Source organism: Chelonoidis abingdonii, chromosome 6, assembly GCF_003597395.2.
Source record: "Chelonoidis abingdonii isolate Lonesome George chromosome 6, CheloAbing_2.0, whole genome shotgun sequence".
NCBI lineage: Eukaryota > Metazoa > Chordata > Testudines > Testudinidae > Chelonoidis > Chelonoidis abingdonii.
This window is the reverse complement of record NC_133774.1, coordinates 128,079,948-128,097,942: the sequence shown is the minus strand read 5'-3', so window position 1 is coordinate 128,097,942 and position 17,995 is coordinate 128,079,948.

The window sequence follows — 17,995 nt, the reverse complement described above, 5'->3', positions numbered from 1 at the left end:
AGTATGTCACCCTGAGTGTTTTAGGGGGTTCTGGTGTAGGTCATAGGCAGCCCTGCAGCAGTCCAGCATCTTGTCAGGAGCATGCATGACAGGAAGCCACCGTTCCCACATCCTCTGACGTGGGCTGCGCCTCTCAGGGAACACAGCGCAGCATCTAGCCTGACCCCTTCTTTCATAACCGTATGTGTGTGAAGGTAGTGATGGTCTGTCTTGGCTTGCATGCAAGCCCGGGGGCTGAGCTTGGGTCAGGGTGGGATCTTTATGAATGCAATGAAAATCTCAGCTAGCTGCTTAGGCCATTTGCACATACTGAAGCTTTTAACATAACATGGCTAGCCTCCTGCTCCCCACAGTCAAGCAAAATAGACACAGAGCGAATGCAAAGGACCCAACTTAAACACACACAAATAACTCTGCCTAGGAGTTTAGTTCTAAGGCCTGTGTCTGGGACTTCACTTTACTCACCACTGTGGCGTCTCCTTGTGGCTCATCTGGGGATTAGCTCGCTGCTAGTTGGACACCTCTTCCCGTGGTTTCTCTGCCTCTTGCCCCAATCTTTCACTTGGTGGCCTCTTTGTGGCTCGGCCCTCCGGCCTCCCCCTGTAGGGATATCAAACTCACTGTCTCAGACAGCCCACAAAGTCCACTGCCCTGTTCATGCCACCTGCCCAGTGCTGCATTGCATTCCAGCCTACAATCAGCAGCTAAGGTCCATGGGGTCTCACCTTTGCTGCTATTTTCCCTAGGCTTGTTCCTACCCCTGTCTCTCAACCCAGGGATGGCCAACACCCTCCCCCTGCAGCAGCCCCTCTTTGGGTGCCTCTCCCTGGCTTTATACAAGCCCAGCTGGGCTTCACCTTCACTTAGGACTGGATAGCCACCTCACCCAAGTGTCACCCATTTTAACCCCTGCAGGGGTGAACATCCCATGATTCAACAAGGCATGTAAGCTCACGGTTAACTTTAAGTAGGTATATAAATCTTGTTGAAATCAATGGGGCTAAAGCATGTGCCTTAATGCTTAGGAGCCTAACCTGGGCTATTTCTCAGCCCTGTTCATTCTTCTGTATATTTTTGTATTTTTACAGCAGCATGAGAAAAGGCAGGGGGTTGATCCCGGATCTGCATCCTAACCGCCACACTTTCTCCTTCTCGGGGCGTGCATAACACCATAGACATTACCTAATCAGAACTTTTCGATGATTGTCGGAAAGGAAACACAGACCCATCGTACAAAGTGGGAGGTGAATCATCCATCTCCTGTGTGCACAAAGCTTTATCAGTGCAGTGTGTATAGAAGAGGAATATAGTTCCATGGAATTGCTAACCTCAGTTTATGACAGTGTCAGGTACAGAGTACATAATTCTATCTATTTTATAGCTCCAAATTATTTAACCTTACAGGGTTCAACCCTGTTGTATTTCAACAGACTAAACTCCCATTGGAGACATCGGGCCAGAGAAGGGTTCAACCTTCACTGGATTTTTGTGTTTTGGCATTTGTAAGATTCGTCAGTCTCTGTTTCAACAGAAGTGGATAACAGAAGAACACATCTTCCACTGGTTTTTGTGATCTCCTGCTTTCCAGATCCCAAACCCAGGTTAGCTCCACAAGAATGAACAGAGGAAGGTTTCGTTTTCTTCCCCAGCAGAGATCCACTTTTCTCTCACGGTTGTTTTCAGTTAGTAACATTTATTATGACCCCTACAATCCTGCTTTGTGTGGGTTTTTTACTCTTGTCTATTACACTAGCTGGGTGGCTACTCCCGCAGCCTTAACGAGGAAACATCCTAATGTTCTGCCCTCTTCTATAGTTTGGGAAGGATTTGCTCTAGAAAACCCCCCCTCAAATATACCTGTCACAACCCTCCCTCCCCTCTGTCCAGAAAAAGAGATAAAATGAGTTTCTTCCTCTTATTTCCTTCCCCTTCCTTTCTCTCCCTCTCATCCATAAGGTGCCCATCCCTATAATATCTGCACACATGTTTAAAAAAAAAGTTTCTCCAAGCCTAGGGAGCAAATACTCCATAATCTGAGAGTCTACACTGAAAATTGACACAGCAGAATTCCCCATCTAGCCAGTAGCCAAACACCTGGCCAAAGAGATGTGTTCTTACAGAATTTCCTGAATTGGGCCAGGCTTTGGATTATTATATTTCTGGGGGAGGGGAGTGAGGGGAAAGAGTGGGAATACCCTGCCATCTGCTCCCAGGAGCTGGCTCACTGAAACTGGCTGCTTTTAGACAAACAGCATGCTGGGTTGCAGGGAGAGAGATCATCTCTGGAGTACCCAGGATCTAGGTCTGTTGTGAGCTTTGTAGACAGCCACGAAACACTTGGGACTTCACCCAGAAGGTGACTGGCAGCCAGTGGTGAATGCAGAGCAAAGGTGTAATATGCTATTGCTGGGCCAGCTTGCTAAGAAGGCAGGGAACTTTTCATCATAGTTCAGGGCAACTGCACCTGTATTTCCCCTCAGTGGTCCAGCAAAGGCACCCAAGGTCAGTTGTCCAGCTCCCCAGCCATTGACTTTCCTGGATGGAGATTCCCACTCCCTCCTGGCTGGGGCATCTCGAGGCTGCACAGTTCCCTGTGTTATTCTCACCAGAGACAGCTGCCCAAGCACCCCAGCTTGCCTTCTCTTCAGGGAGCGCTAACAGTGGGCCTGCCCCCAGTTACAGACACCACACAGCTCTTTTCATGCAAGCCTGTGTTTTTCTTATGGTAAAAGCACTACAGAGAAAACGTATTAAAATAAAAGAACATACATGTGTGCTAATAAGCTTATCAGAGATCACCACAATCCTAACATAGGCTCTGGCAGGAGCCATCTTTCCATACCCCACCATAAGGGTTTCCTTGTGGTTTCAAGTTCTTCACAGCTTCAGCTCAAAACTAGCACAAAGTCTTATGGGCCCTCTGTAGGCCCAGTCCTTCCAATGCTTCCCTAACGATTGGAGCCTTCTGGAACCAGAGATCCTGTCATTTTCTGGATCAGGAAGAAGGCCCTAAGTCTGTTTAAAAACAGGCTATTTATCCAAAAATCCTTTCTTTGTTAGTTGGGCCCTGGTGAGTCAGGAAGGAGCGGGGGTTGGATGGGGCAGAGGGGGGCAATCAGGGGCAGGGGTTCCCAGGGAAGTCAGGGGACAGGGAGAAGGGGTGGTTGGATGGGGAGGGGTCCTGGGGGGCCATCAGGAATGAAAGGGGGGTTGGATGCACTGGTGGGGGGCAGTCATGGGTAGGGGTTCTGGGGGCAGTCAGGGGACAGGGAGAAGGGATGGTTGGATGGGGCAGGGGGCAGGGGAGCAGTCAGGAAGGAGTGGGGGTTGGATGGGGCGGTGGGAGGCAGTCAGGGGACAGGGAGAAGGGGTGGTTGGCTGGGCAGAGGTCCTGGGGGGCATCAGGAATGAGAGGGGGGTTGGATGCACTGGTAGGGGGTAGTCACGGGAAGGGGTTCTGGGAGCAGTCAGGGGACAGGGAGTAGGGGTGGTGGTGAATGGGGCAGGAGTCCTGGGGGAGCTGTCAGGGAACAGGGGAGGTTGGATGGGGCAGGAGTCCTAGGGGAGGTAGATTGGGGGTAGGGGCCAGGCCACAACCCCTTCCCTTAGCTGGCCCTCCATGCAATTTCCAAAACCTGATGCGGCCTCAGGCCAAAAAGTTTGCCTGCCCCTGCCTTAGAGGGAACTATCCACGGATCATCTAAATGGAGCTCACAGACCACTGGTGGTCTGCGGACCACAGTTTAAAAACCTTTGGTTTAGAATATTTTGATGTGCTATATATTTGATTATTATTCTATAATATCAAATAAAAGAAGCTGAAATCAAACTACTTCTAACAACTTGAAATAATTTATTTTTTAAAATTTTCCTTCGTAGAGGATTTCTACGTTTTCAGTTTTCACTCAGATTTGGAAAAAAGTCAGATTTTGAAATCTCAAAATTCTTTGTGAAACAGAGCTTCTGTGCTTTCCATGGCTCTTCCCAGGACCAAGCACAGATACAGCTCGGTACCCAGAACTCCTCTTCAAATGCAATGGATGGCAGAGCCGAGGGACAGTCACAGAGGATGTAATCTTAGGCCACGTCTAGATGACGTGCCGTATCGGCGCGTTAAAATCGATCCCAGAGCGCGCTTAGATCGATTCCAGAACTCCACCAAGACGAATGGAGTTCCTGATTCGACATGGCGAGCCGCGGACATCGATCCCGCGCGGTGAAGACGGGTGAGTAAATCGATTTTAGATATTCGATTTCAGCTACGCTATTCTCATAGCTGAAATTGCGTATCTAAAATCGATTTTATCTCGTCGTGTAGACCTGGCCTCAGGCAGGAAAGCAGACGAAAGAGGATGAACAAGACTGATATATCTCAAAATGGAATTGTAAACAGAGAATCATCTAGCAAGTGGGTTTTTAGTGGGGTCCTGCAGGAATTTGTTCTTGGCCCTAAGTGATTTAACATTTTTATAAGTGTCCTGGGAGAAAAGAAAATCACTAATTAATTTTGCAGTTGACACAAGAACTGGGGGAGTGGTAAATAATGAGGAGGACAGGTCACTCACTGATACAGAGAGATCTAGGTGGCTTGGTGAGACGAGTGGAAGCAAACGATGTGTGTTTTAACATGGCTATTATAAATGTATCCACCTAGGAACAAAGACCATAGGCCATACTTACAGGATGGGGGGACTGTATCCTGGGAAGCTGTGACTCTGAAAAAGCTTTGGGGGCCATAGTGGATAGTCAGCTGAACAGAGCCACTATTGCTATGTGGTGGCCAAAAAGGATAATGCAATCCCTGCACTCAGAAACAGGGGAAACTTGAGTAGGAGCAGAGAAGTTATTTTACCTGTGTATTTGGCACTGGGGCGACTGCTGCTGGAATATTTTGCCCAGTTCTGAGGTCCACAATTCCAGAAGAAAGTTGATAAATTAGAGAAATTTCAGAGATGAGCCATGAGAATGATTAAGGGGTTAGAAAACCTGCCATGTAGTGATAGATGCAAGGAGCTCGATCTGTTTAGTTTAACAAAGAGAAGGGTAAGGGGTGACTTGATCAGACCTGCATGGGGAACATACATTGAATAATGGGCTCTTCACTCTAGTGGAGAAAGGTATAATCTGATCCAATGGCTGGAAGTTGAAGCTGGACAAATTTAGATCAGAAATAAGGTGTACACTTTTAACAGTGAGGGTAATTAACCATTGGAACAAATGACGAAAGATCATGGTGGAATATCCATCACTGATGATTTTTAACTCAAGTCTGGATGTTTTTTCCTAAAAGATTGGCTCTAGGAATGATTCTGGGGCCTGTGCTATACAAGAGGTCAGCTAAGATGATCACAATGGTCCCTTCTGGCCTAGGAATCTATGAATTAGAAGACTGAAAAGCCAGTCAGCTGGCAAGGGGCGCTGATAGCATGGCAGTGAGACAGGAGCTAGCTAACCCATAGAAAGCGTGGGAATTGTTCAGCAACAGAGCAGTAACTCCAAACAATCTCAGTGTTGTCAACATTTGTGACTTTATTGCAAATCTTGCAATATTTGGTGCTTTTCTTTTAAAACTCCAGCTCCTGGCATTAAATGAAGATATTGATATAATAGGCATGACAGAAGCTTGGTGGAACGATGATAATCAATGAGACCCGGTAACAGCAGGGTACAAAATATATAGGAATAACAGATTAGGTTATGCTGGTGGGGGAGTGGTGCTGTATGTGAAAGAAAGCAGAGTCAAATATAGTAAAAATCTAAAATGAATCAAACAGTACCATAGAATCTCTGGAGATAATAATCCCATGCTTGAATAATAAAGAGTATAGAAGTAGGAATATACTAACAACCACCTGACCAGGATAGTGATGGTGATTATGAAATGCTCACTGAGATTAGAGAGGCTATAAAAATAGAAAGCTCAGTAATAAAGGGGGATTTCAACTATTCCCATATAGGTCACCTTGGGACAGGATGCAGAGATAAAATTTCTAGATACCTGTAATGGCTGCTTCTTGGAGCAGCTAGTCCTACATACCACAAGGGGAGAGACCATTTTTGATTTAGTCCTAAGTGCAGCACAGGACCTGTGGTCCAAGGGGTGACTATAACTGAACTGCTCGGTAATAGCGACCATAATGGAATGAAATTTAACATGATTGGGCAGGATACCAAAGGAGCCCACCACAGGAGCATTTAACTTCAGAAAGGGGAACACTACAAAAATGAGGAAACTAGTTACACAGAAATTAAAAGGAATAGTCACAAAAGTGAAATGCCTGCAAACAGAATGGAAGCTTTACAAACACCATAATAGAGACTCAAATTGAATGTATAGTTCTCCCCCCTGCCCCACAGCCGCCTCCCCCAAAACAGTAAGAGGATCAAAACGTACCATCACAGCTAAACAAAGTAAAAGAGGCAATTAGAGGCAAACAGGCATCCTTTGAAAATTGGAAGTCAAATCCTGCTGAAGAAAATAGAAAGGAGCATAAATTCTGGCAAGTCGAGCATAAAAGTAGAATTAGGCAGGCCAAGAAAGAATTAGAAAAGCAACTAGCAAAAGACACAAAAACTAACAGCAATTTTTTCCCAAGTCCATTGGAAGCAGGAAGCCTGCCAAACAGTCAGCATGGCCACGGGATAACTGAGGTGCTAAAAGAGCACTCAGGGAAGACAAGGCTTCTGCGGAGAAGCTATATGAATCTTTTGTATCGGTCTTCACTGCAGAGAATGTGAGGAAGATTCCCACACCTGAGCCATTCTTTTAGGTGAGAAATCCGAGGAAATATCCTAGACTGAGGTATCAGTAGAGGTGGTTTTGGAACAAACTGATAAATTAAACAGTAATAAGTTACCTGGACCAGATAGTATTCACCCCAAGAGTTCTGAAGGAACTCAAAAGTAAAATTGCAGAACTACTAACTGGGGTATGCAACCTATCACTTAAATCACCTCTGTACCAGATGACTGGTGGATAGCTAATGTAATGACGATTTTTACAAAAGGCTCCAGAGGCAATCCTGGCAATTATAGGCCAATAAACCTAACTTCAGGACCAGGGGAATTGGTTGAAACAATAGTAAACAACAGATTTAGGAGACCCGTAGATGAACATGATTTATTGGAGAAAAGTCAACATGGCTTTTTTAAAGGGAAATCATGCCTCACCAATCTATTAGAATTCTTTGAGGGGGTCAACAAGCATGTGGACAGGGGGGATCCAGTGGATATAGTGTGCTTGGACTTTCAGAAAGCCTTTGAAGGGTTTTTGACTTCAAAAGGGCTAACTTTAAAGAATTAAGGAAATTAGTTAGGAAGTGGATTGGACTGAAGAACTTGTGGATCTAAAGGTGGAGGAGGCCTGGAATTACTTTAGGTAGAAGCTGCAGAAACTATCAGAAGCCTGCATCCCAAGAAAGGGGAAAAAAACCATAGGCAGGAATTGTAGACCAAGCTGGATGAGCAAATATCTCAGACAGGTGATTAAGATAAAGCAGAAAGCCTACAAGGAGTGGAAGATGGGTGGGGTTAGCAAGGAAAGCTACCTTAGTGAGGTCAGAACATTTAGGGATAAAGTGAGGAAGGCTAAAAGCCATGTAGAGTTGGACCTTGCAAAGGGAATTAAAACCAATAGTAAAAGGCTCTATAGCCATATAAATAAGAAGAAAACAAAGAAAGAAGAAGTGGGACCGCTAAACACTGAGGATGGAATGGAGGTTAAGGATAACCTAGGCATGGCCAATATCTAAATAAATACTTTGCCTCAGTGTTTAATGAGGCTAATGAGGAGCTTAGGGATAATGGAAGGATGACAAATGGGAATGAGGATATGGAGGTAGAGATTATTACATCTGAGGTAGAAGCCAAACTTGAACAGCTTAATGGGACAAAATCAGAGGGCCCAGATAATCTTCACCCAAGAATATTAAAGGAACTGGCACATGAAATTGCAAGCCTATTAGCAAGAATTTTTAATAAATCTGTAAACTCAGGGGTTGTACGTTTGGAGACTTGCTAACATACGTTCTTATTTTTAGAAAGGGAAAAGTGATCGAGTAACTATAGGCCTGTTAGTTTGACGATCTGTAGTATGTCAAGTCTTTTGGTAAATTTTTTGCGGAGAAGTAGTAAAGGACATTGAGGTCAATGGTAATTGGGACAATAACCATATGGTTGTTACGAAAAGGCTAGATCGTGCCCAACCTGATCTCCTGCTTTGAGCAAGGTGACAGATCTATTTAGACAAAGGGTGCAGTAGATCTAATTTACCTCGATTTCAGTAAGGCATTTGAACACTGGTTTCCCATGGGAATAGTTAATGGGAAGATTGGGGTATCATATGAAAATCGAAGATGGATAGGACTGGTAAAGAGGAGACTACATGGGTTGTACTGAAGGCCGCGCACCGTTTTCAGGCTGGAAGACGTTTCTAGTGGAGTCCTCAGGGACAGTTTGAACCAATCTTATTTCACCTTTATATTACTGACCTCTGCCACAACAGCAGGAATGTGCTCATAAAGTTTGCAGATGACACAAAGCTAGGAGTATTGCTAACACAGAGAAGCCAGTATCATACGGAGATTCTGGCATGCTGTGTAAAACTAGGAAGTTGAATAGGATGAAATGTTAATAGTGAGAGTGCAAGGTCTGCAGTTAGGGATTACCATAATTACGATTTTATTATAATTGGGACACATCGTTGGAAGTAACAGAGAGGAGAAGGACCTTGAGCTATGGTTGATCACAGATGCACTTGAGTCGCCAATGTGGTATGGCCATTAAAAGCTAATTGCGTTTTCAGGATTGGATCAGCGAGGTATTTCCAGCAAAGATACGGAGTGTTTATATCCGTTATCTAAGGCACTGGATGAGACCTCATCTGATCTGTGTGCAGTTCTGGGTCTCCATGTTAGGAAGATGATTCAAAAACATGGAACTAGGTTTCCAGAGACGGGCTACTAGGATGATCTGAGGCATGGAAACCTGTTTTCTTAATGAACGAGACTCAATGAGCTTTGGCTTGTTTAGCCTAACCAAAAGAGGTTGAGGGGGATCATGATTGTGCTTTATTAAATATCTCAGAGCGGATTAATATTAGGGAAGGCGAGGCAATTATTTAGCTTTAGTCCGAATGTCGGACACAACCAAATGGTATACACTGGACGCTAGGAAGTATTAGCTCGAAATTGACAGTTTTCTACATTAGAGAGTGAGCTCTGGAACCAGCCTTCCAAGGGGAGCAGTGGGGGCAAACGACATATCTAGCTTTAAGACTAAGCTTGATAGTTTATGGAAGGGAGTGGTATGCTGGATTAGCCTAATTATTTTGGCAAAATCTCCTTGGCAGTTCGATCTTTGACTATCAGCAGGTAAGTATGACCAGTGGTCTGTGCATGGGCGTCCTATGGTGATGGCCGATCTAGTTACTGCAGAGATCTCTTTCCCTGGTGCTGGCGAGTGAGTCTTTGCTACATGCTCCAGGGTTTAGCTGATCGCCATATTTGGGGTAGGGAAGGAATTTTCTCCGGGGCGCTTGGCAGAGGTCTCTGCCAGATGGGGCGCCTGGGTCACCTGCCGGAGGCTTTCTCTGCAGCTTGAGGTCTTCAAACCACAATTTGAAGACTTCAATAACTCATACATAGGTTAGGGGTTTGTTATAGAAGTGGATGGGTAGGGTTCTGTGGCCTGCTTTGTGCAGGAGGTCAGACTAGATGATCATAATGGTCCCTTCTGACCTTAAAGTCTATGAGTCTATGAGTCTATGACAAGGTCCTTCACCAAGGGCTCTTAAGCAAAGTAAGCGGTCACGGGATCAGAGGGAAGATCCTCTCATGGATCTAGTTAAAAGACAGGAAACAAATGGTAGTAATAAATGGTCAGTTTTCAGAATGGAGAGAGGTAAATAGCGGGATGCCCCAAGGATCGGTGCTGGGACCAGTGACGTTCAACTTATTCATAATGTGTAAAACAGGGAAAACAGTGAGGTGGCAAAGTTTGCCCATGATAGAAAATTACTCAAGATAGTTAAGTCCAAAGCAGACTGTGAAGCATTACAAACGGATCTCACAAAACTGGGTGACTGGGAAACAAAATAGCAGATGAAATTCAATGTTGATAAATGCAAAGTAATGTACACTGGAAAACATCATCTCAACTATACACACAAAATGATAGGATCTAAATTAGCTGTTACCACTCAAGCAAGCGATCTTGGAGTCATTTTGGAGAGTTCTCTGAGAACATCTGCTCAATGTGCAGCGGCAGTCAAAAAAGCAAACAGTATGTTAGGAACCATTCGGAAAGGAATAGATAAAAGACAGTAAATATCATAATGCCATTATGTAAATCCATGGTATGTTGACAGCTTGAATACTGCATGCAGTTCTGGTCACCCCATCTCAAAAAAGATAGATTAGAAATGGAAAAGGCACAGAGAAAGACGACAAAAATGATAACGGGTAGGGAACAGCTTGCATATGAGGAAAGATTAAAATGACTGGGACTGTTCAGCTTGGAAAAGAGATGACTAAGGCGGGATATGCTAGAGGTCTATAAAACCATGAATGGTGCGGATAAAGTAAATAAGGGAGTGTTATTTACCCCGTCACATAATAGACGAACCAGGGGTGACCTGATGAAACTAATAGGCAGCAGTTTTAAAATAAACCAAAAGGAGGACTTCTTCACACAACATATAGTCAAGCTGCGGAACTCATTGTCAGGGCATGATGTGAAGGGCAAACGTATAACTGGGTCCAAAAAAGAATTAGAAAAGTTGAGGGAACATAGGCCCATAATGACTATTAGCCATCAGGGATGCAACCTCCTGCTCTGGGTGTCCCTAAACCTCTGGCTGCCAGAAGCTGGGAATGGATGACAGGAGATCGATCATTCGAGAATTGCCCTGCTCTGTTCATTCCCTCTGAGGCACCTGGCACTGGCCACTGTCGGAAGACAGGATACTGGGCTAGATGGCCCATTGATCTGACCCAGTGTGGCTGTTCTTATCGAATCCCGTGGTTAAGTGAGACTCTCGGCTTTGATTTTTTTAAATTAAAAGTACGTGTTGTGCTCTCACGCCAGGAGACAAATTAAGAGCTCCAAAAGCCATTTTAGAACATCTCACAATTTTTAACCTAATGTTGTAATTTTTGGGAGCCTGACTCATTTTTGAATGCATGGGGTTGGCAACGCCATCCCCATCCCCTGGCCAATAAAAGAAGTACTAATGTCCAGTGGGAGCTACTGAAAAGTGCAAATTTACCTGCACAGCCTTTTCCCTTCAAGGCTCTGAGATAGACATCTCAGGTATGAAAGGAATCCCACAAAACCTAATCTAGCCCAGAAACCAACAAGAACAGCTCATAGGCCAGCTCCAACCTTGGTTTCTAGTGTAACAAGCAGTGCCGGTTGTCAGAAAGCTATTGAAAACCTGTATATTGAATTCAACAAGGGGGTGGCTTGCTGAAAATTGACAGAAGGCAGCATTGTTCTGAGACAGCTCACTTTAGCTGCCCGTCCAGCAGCTTTCATCTACCTCATGCTGCTACATCTGTACAATAGGAGCAGCTTCAATCTAATAGTGTCTTGCAGGGGGCTCTGCTCAGCGGCACGGGGAGATTCCTTGCTGGGTGTAGAGTGAATTGTAAATAGGGCTGAAGGGAACTGCAGGGTCTGGAGTCTGGCTTGTTTTTCAACAGTATTCCTGCCTCCCCACCCCCTGCCCATGGTTTCTGCCTGCGCGATGGCATAGGCTCTCCCATGGCAGCGATTGAGCATGCAGATCCCTCAGGCTGGGCAGGGTTTTTAAGACCAGTGGGCCCCTCAGCTCAGCTCTGACCCAAGGCCTGTTAGCTTTCAGAGTGCTGTTCTCCTGGAAACAGAGGGCAACAAGCGACTCTCCTTCCTCCGAGGAGCATCTTCCTCTCCCTGTTGTGCAGTGTGGACTAGAGGACAGGAGCTCCTGCCAGCTGAGTTCTTGCCAGCAGTGTCGGGATTCCAGTCAGGACCAGGCCTTGGTGCAAACAGACCATCGCAGGCAGTCCCCGCCCCGAGACACTTACAGTCTAAGGGGCCAGTTGAGGAAAGCACTTCATTAGGTGTCAGTAGGAGTTAAGCATGTGCTTGGTTTTAAGAATGTGCTTAAGCACCATCCAGAATCGGGGCCCCTACTGCTCATCTCTGCTCAGAGAAGGGCTGGAGCAGTCTTCCTGTGTGGCTTGAACGTGCCAAGATTACCCAGGCAGTCAGTAAAGGGGCAAAGACAACTATTGGACTGTCTATACAGCCCTGGCCATAGCATTGTTTCTGCAGTCACATTCCTATTTAGCGCTGGCTCTAAATGGTTTTGATTGCTAAGGAGTTTTTCACCCGCACATTGTAGCCATTAGTGCCAGCACTGCCCTGCAGGTAGCTTTCATAGACGTCAAGGCAGCCGTCATTTAGGGCTCCACCTAGGCTTGGATCATTTCTTCTCAAGAAGCTCATGCAAATACTGTTTGATTTTCCTAGTCTAAACCTGTATCAGCCACTTGGAAAAGATTCAATAGCAACAGAATGAGTCATCCCGCTGTTTTGGTAACCTAGCCAAAATCCAGCCTGGATTTCCAGATCTCTTAGAACAGGTTAATTTTCAGAACTCAGGGGATTCATGACTGGACAGACAATAGAGCTTCCTTTCACCTCTAGATCACTGATTGGTTTTGGGTCCGTAGTGGCTGAAAATCACCAGCCCATGGAAAATGAGTTATTGGTCACAGTCCTGTTCCTAAAGGCCAGATTTCCATATAAGGGAACCCACCTTCATCACCGCTGGTGCATTTGTTCCACAGTAGATAAGAGGGCAATAGTCCTCCAATTGGCACGTTTCAGGAGTCCAAAATTTACTCCCATTTTTTACTGAGAAAGTGGCTTTAATTTCATATTGACTCCCAAGCTAATTTAGTCTGTAGCTAGTTATTCTAAATACATGCCACCTACAGCCAGGCAAAGGGTTCAGGGCTCTAATTATACGACAAAAACATCATCCTACGCTCAGGAAAGGGTAATAAATGCACCCTTAAAAACTATCTGAGAAGGAAATGGAAAGGACACAAAACATATGCTCCCCAAAGAGGCTAAAAATAGGAAAGAAATTTGGCATATCAGGCTGCCTCCATGACTGCTACTATTATTTCTCTGCAGATAGTGACAGTAAAAATGGCTTTTTGATCTAGGAATGAGAATCTGTTTATCTTTAAAGAACTAAACATTTGCATTTAGGCCCAGATCCGGCAAAGCACTTAAAATTCAGCACACGCTCACGCATTCAAGTATTCTCCTTCAAATCAACGCAACTCGTCACATGCTTGAAATTAAGCATGTTGTCATAAATATAAAGGGAAGGGTAACAGCCTTCCTGTATACAGTACTATAAAATCCCTCCTGGCCACAGGCACAAAATCCTCTTACCTGTAAAGGGTTAAGAAGCTCTGTAACCTAGCTGGGACCTGACCAAAATGACCAATAAGGGGACAAGATACTTTCAAATCTGGGAGGCAGCGGGGGGGAGAAAGGCTTTGTTTTGTCTGTTCTATGTCTGTCTGTTCTGTGCGCTTGCTGGTGACAGACCAAGAAACCAAGCAATCCAACTGCGTTTGAATTAGTAAGTACTAGCAAGGGAATGCCTTAGCTGACTTTTATTTTGACTTGTGATTTTCTCTGTGCTGAGAGGGAGGTGTATTCCTGGTTTTCTTTTTGTAACTTTAAAGTTTTGCCCAGAGGGCAATCCTCTGTGTTTTGAATCTGATTGTCCTGTGAGTTTATCTTCCATTCTAATTTTGCAGAGGTGCTGCTCTTAACCTTTTTCTTTCTAATAAAGTTCTGTCATTTTTTTTTAATTTGATTGTTTTTTTTTAGTGGTCTAAAAAAACCCAAGGTTGGTTTGTGCTCATTTTGTTTATTCTCAAGCCTCCCCAGGAAAGGGGGTGTAGGGCTTGGGGGGATATTATGGGAGAGTAGGAACTCCAAGTGGTCCTTTCCCTGAGTTTTGTCTAATCACTTGGTGGTGGCAGCATTACCTAATCCAAGGTACATGGGAGAATTTGTGCCTTGGGGAGTTTTTAACCTAAGCTGGAAGAAATAAGCATATGGGGTCTTTCATGTGGATCTCCACATCTGTATCCTAGAGTTCAGATTGGGGAGGGAACCCTGACACATGTGCTTAACAGTATTGCTGGATTGCAGCCTTAATCTTTACACACTTTACAAAGCTTATTTTTATTACTGCTTTTGTGATAGCAAGTTGTCTGCATTTTTTTCTGCACTGTTTTTTTTCCTGCATGTCACTTTTTGCACAAAGCTAAATGTTGTGTGCATCATCAGTCTTGTGTAATTATTCTTATATATTTCTATTATGGGAGTGCTATTCACAAAGTGGTGTCCTATTGGGCTAGGTGCTCCACTGGCAATAACAAAGATGACAATTCCTGCCCCAGACAGTCTCCAGTTTTAGGTCTTGTGCACCTATTGTGTTCCATCTGATAGGCAGCTAGGGTGCCGGAAGGGGAGGCAACTGGCAGAAAAATGGACGTCTCATCTGTATAAGACAGTAATGACTTGTAGGCAATTAATTGGGTTAAAATAGCATCTGCAGACCATCAGATGCACTGTAGAAAGAGTCCCTACATCAAAGAACTTTCAGACTTGCTCAGCGTCACATGCAGCAAGCGACTGGGAATAGATCTTGGTCCTCTGACTGCCAAGCTAGCCACAAGCTCATACTACCACTCTGAACTGCTGCTGTTAATGACTATGATTGCTGTTACTGATATGGATTACTGCTCCCTTAGTCAACAGCACAAACCAGTATTATTTAACCCTATGAATTAAAAATAATGAATGATTCAGAGACAGCTTTTCTTTCATGCAATGCCCGGAGATGCAAATTTCCTTCTAATGGCCATAAGCCTGCTGCTGTTCAAAGGTTATTGTCCTCGTGCAAATATTTGTTTAGACTGTTAACACAGTTAATGAGAGATTGGAAATCCAGGACAGGGCAATCTCTGTAAACATAGATGGCGTCTGTTTGCAATGGGCAGGGACGGTTTAAAAACACATCTTTGCTTTTATTTGTCTGGGCCTGATCCAAAGCCAATTGAAGCCAATGGAAAGTCTTGTTGGTTTCAAGGGGCTTCAGATCTCGTCCTTGGTGAGATTTTGCCTGGCTTTTCCTGGCTGTCCACAGTGGGGAAGGACCTGGGACGCCCACCTGGTTATGTGGCCCGTGTGAGAGCCAGTCAGAATTCAAGCCCTGCCTTCAGCAGGGTGCAGGGACTGCTCCCTAGCTGCTTCCCCAAAAAGATATGGGGAGAAGTGGGACCGTGACTCAGCTTCCATGAGGCACTGGCAGCAAGCTGCACTCCATGCTGTGTGCTGCAGGAGGATACAAGCACTGGAGCACCAGGAGGTGCCCCATTCCTGTTAGTAGGTTCCAGCTACAGATGTTCCTTTTTTTGGAGGATGAGGGTATTGAAGGCTCTGAATTCCCTGCAAGGCCTGTTTTAGACCTTGCCAGCTGCCCCTTGGCTTCTGGGCTGGGCCAGTTTTTGCCCATGTCTGATCTCTGCTACGTCTTCATGGGGTGGTTCAGAGAAGGTCTGGGCTGTGGCCCTATTGTATCTGCATTGAAAAGCCTTCAAGTTCCCTATAACATTGGTGTGCACCACCTCCTTTCATTAGGACCCTGGGTAGCTCTGTGGGTAGAACACCAGACTTTCAATCCATGGCTCTATGTTAATGGTGTTGTTCAGGGACCAGTGCTTTCTTGGGAGGCGCTAAGCTCTTTGCTAGAGGGGCCCTCCTGCTGTATAATTATACAGGGCCTACTACAACAGGGCCTTGGTCTAGCCAACTTCTAGGCACGACCCCCATAGAAGTATTAAATAATAATAAATCCTCGCGCTTTCTACCATTGGTACAGAGGAAACTCCCTGACCCCTTTTCAGGGATGGTGACTAAAATGCTGTGACCAAATGCGCCCCTGTATTCACACTCTACACACCATTGTAATAATCTTTGTGCAAAATATGCCTTGTGAGGAGTTATCTGAAAACTGATAACTTGCTGGTCAATAATATTGGCTATGTGTGTGGCGGTATCTATAGCAACATTATATGCAAAGTTATACAATTATAAATTCCCCAAATGATGGTGGTGGCACATGTTCAAACCCACATAGTCCCAGTTAGGCAGAACTGGTCAAGCAGGACTTAAATAAAGGAATGTGTGCTTATCTCAATTTGCATATGCGTTGTAAACAGAGTCCTCAGATAGTGAGAAGGGGCAGATAGGAGACAAGGAAAATCTGCATGTTAGCAAACAGCAGTGAGAAGAAACAGCATACAACCTCTTTCATGACTGGACACCATGTGGCCATCTTTACTGTTTGAATCAGCTTTGTTTTGAGGGGTAACCTTCAGGAAAAATGCATCTCAAAAGGGGACTGGACTATAAAAGTGAGGGGCACAAATACCCCAGGTTCTCTCTCCCTACCCATCTTTCTCTTTTCACCTATGAAGAAAAAAGAAACAGCTGTTGGACTTTGGGAACAGATCCTGGCCTGAGAGTTTGGTCAGCAGTGTTACTGGAAACATGTGGTAAGAGACTTTACCGTGAACCCAGTCCAGCTTGTTAAATGTAGAAAGCAGTTTATCTTTATTGTTCTTGTAACCATTTCGGACTTTAATGCCTCATTACTTCTACTCAACATGTATGTCTTTGTAAGTAAATACACTGGTTTTATTATTTAATTAAAACTAATCCAGTGTTGTGAATTGTTTGGGCAACTTCATTTAAGGTAGCAGGCTGTTGTATATTGAGCCCCTTAGAGGGGCAACAGACGAGGTGAGGGCTGGACAGTGCAGAACATCTGTTTGTTGGGGAAAATCTGGAACTGGGAGTGTGTTGATGTCACCATGCAAGGGAGAACTCAGGCTGGAGGAAACCAGAGAGTGGCTTGCATGCTGCTGACAGGCTGCTGGGGTCCCAGGGCTGTAGCTACACACAGATACTGAGGGTGTGACCTGCATGTTGTTTTCAAGGAGCCCAGGCTGGGAGTTACAGCAGCAAAGCATTTGAGACACCCCAGGTTACAGTCCAAGTGGCCCAATGCTTCAAAAGCAGGGGAGGGGGAACACCAATAATGCACCAGTCCAATTATGCATTGAGGAAAAAAGGTCCTTCTTGACCCCTGTAGCAACTGGCTAAAAACCTGGAGAATGAGTCTAATTCTCCTTGCTGTCTTACAAACACAGCTATATAAAGCCATAGCAATAGGTTCTGGCTCGGGAAGCCCGGTCACCGCTGGGAAAGGGGCTTCTCTATTGCGTGCAAATACTGAGTTGCGCTCGGCCACCCATCTCTTTGTCATGCCCTGACACTAGGTAGCTGGGATTGGTCATGGAGAGATGAGGTCATCAGCATTGTGACACCCCATTGATGACTCCACTCCACCCACTCAGCATGACTGCTGATCAATGAGATCACAACATTTGGAGTGATCTCACAACCAGAATCCCAGGTTCTCCCTCCTCACTGACTGCAGCTCCTCCTAGGGCTCTCCTCCTTGGACTTCATGGGGAAGGGTGAAGGCCCCTTTCTGACATCAGTCAGGGTAGCTCAGTCAGGTGCCAGACCTCAGAGGGGGGAAAGACTGCTCCGTTGTCACTGCTCCCCCTGGGGCTCTCCTCCAAGGGGCCCAGAGGGCATCCCATTGCTCAGCTGCAGCTCCGTCCAGTGCTCCTTTCGCTGGACCTGCAAGGGGGAAGGGAGCAAAGATCCTCCCTGCTCAGTGGCTCCCTGTCTGGGCCTCAGAGTGGAGTGCTAGCCCCCTGTGCTCTGCATGGGCTGTGCAAGGTGTGACAAAGTTCCTCCTCTACCTTGGTGGGTCCTGCACTTCTTGGCAGATTTGCTCACCTCAGTGATCTTCCCCACAGTCTGGGTCAACTCCTCCTGT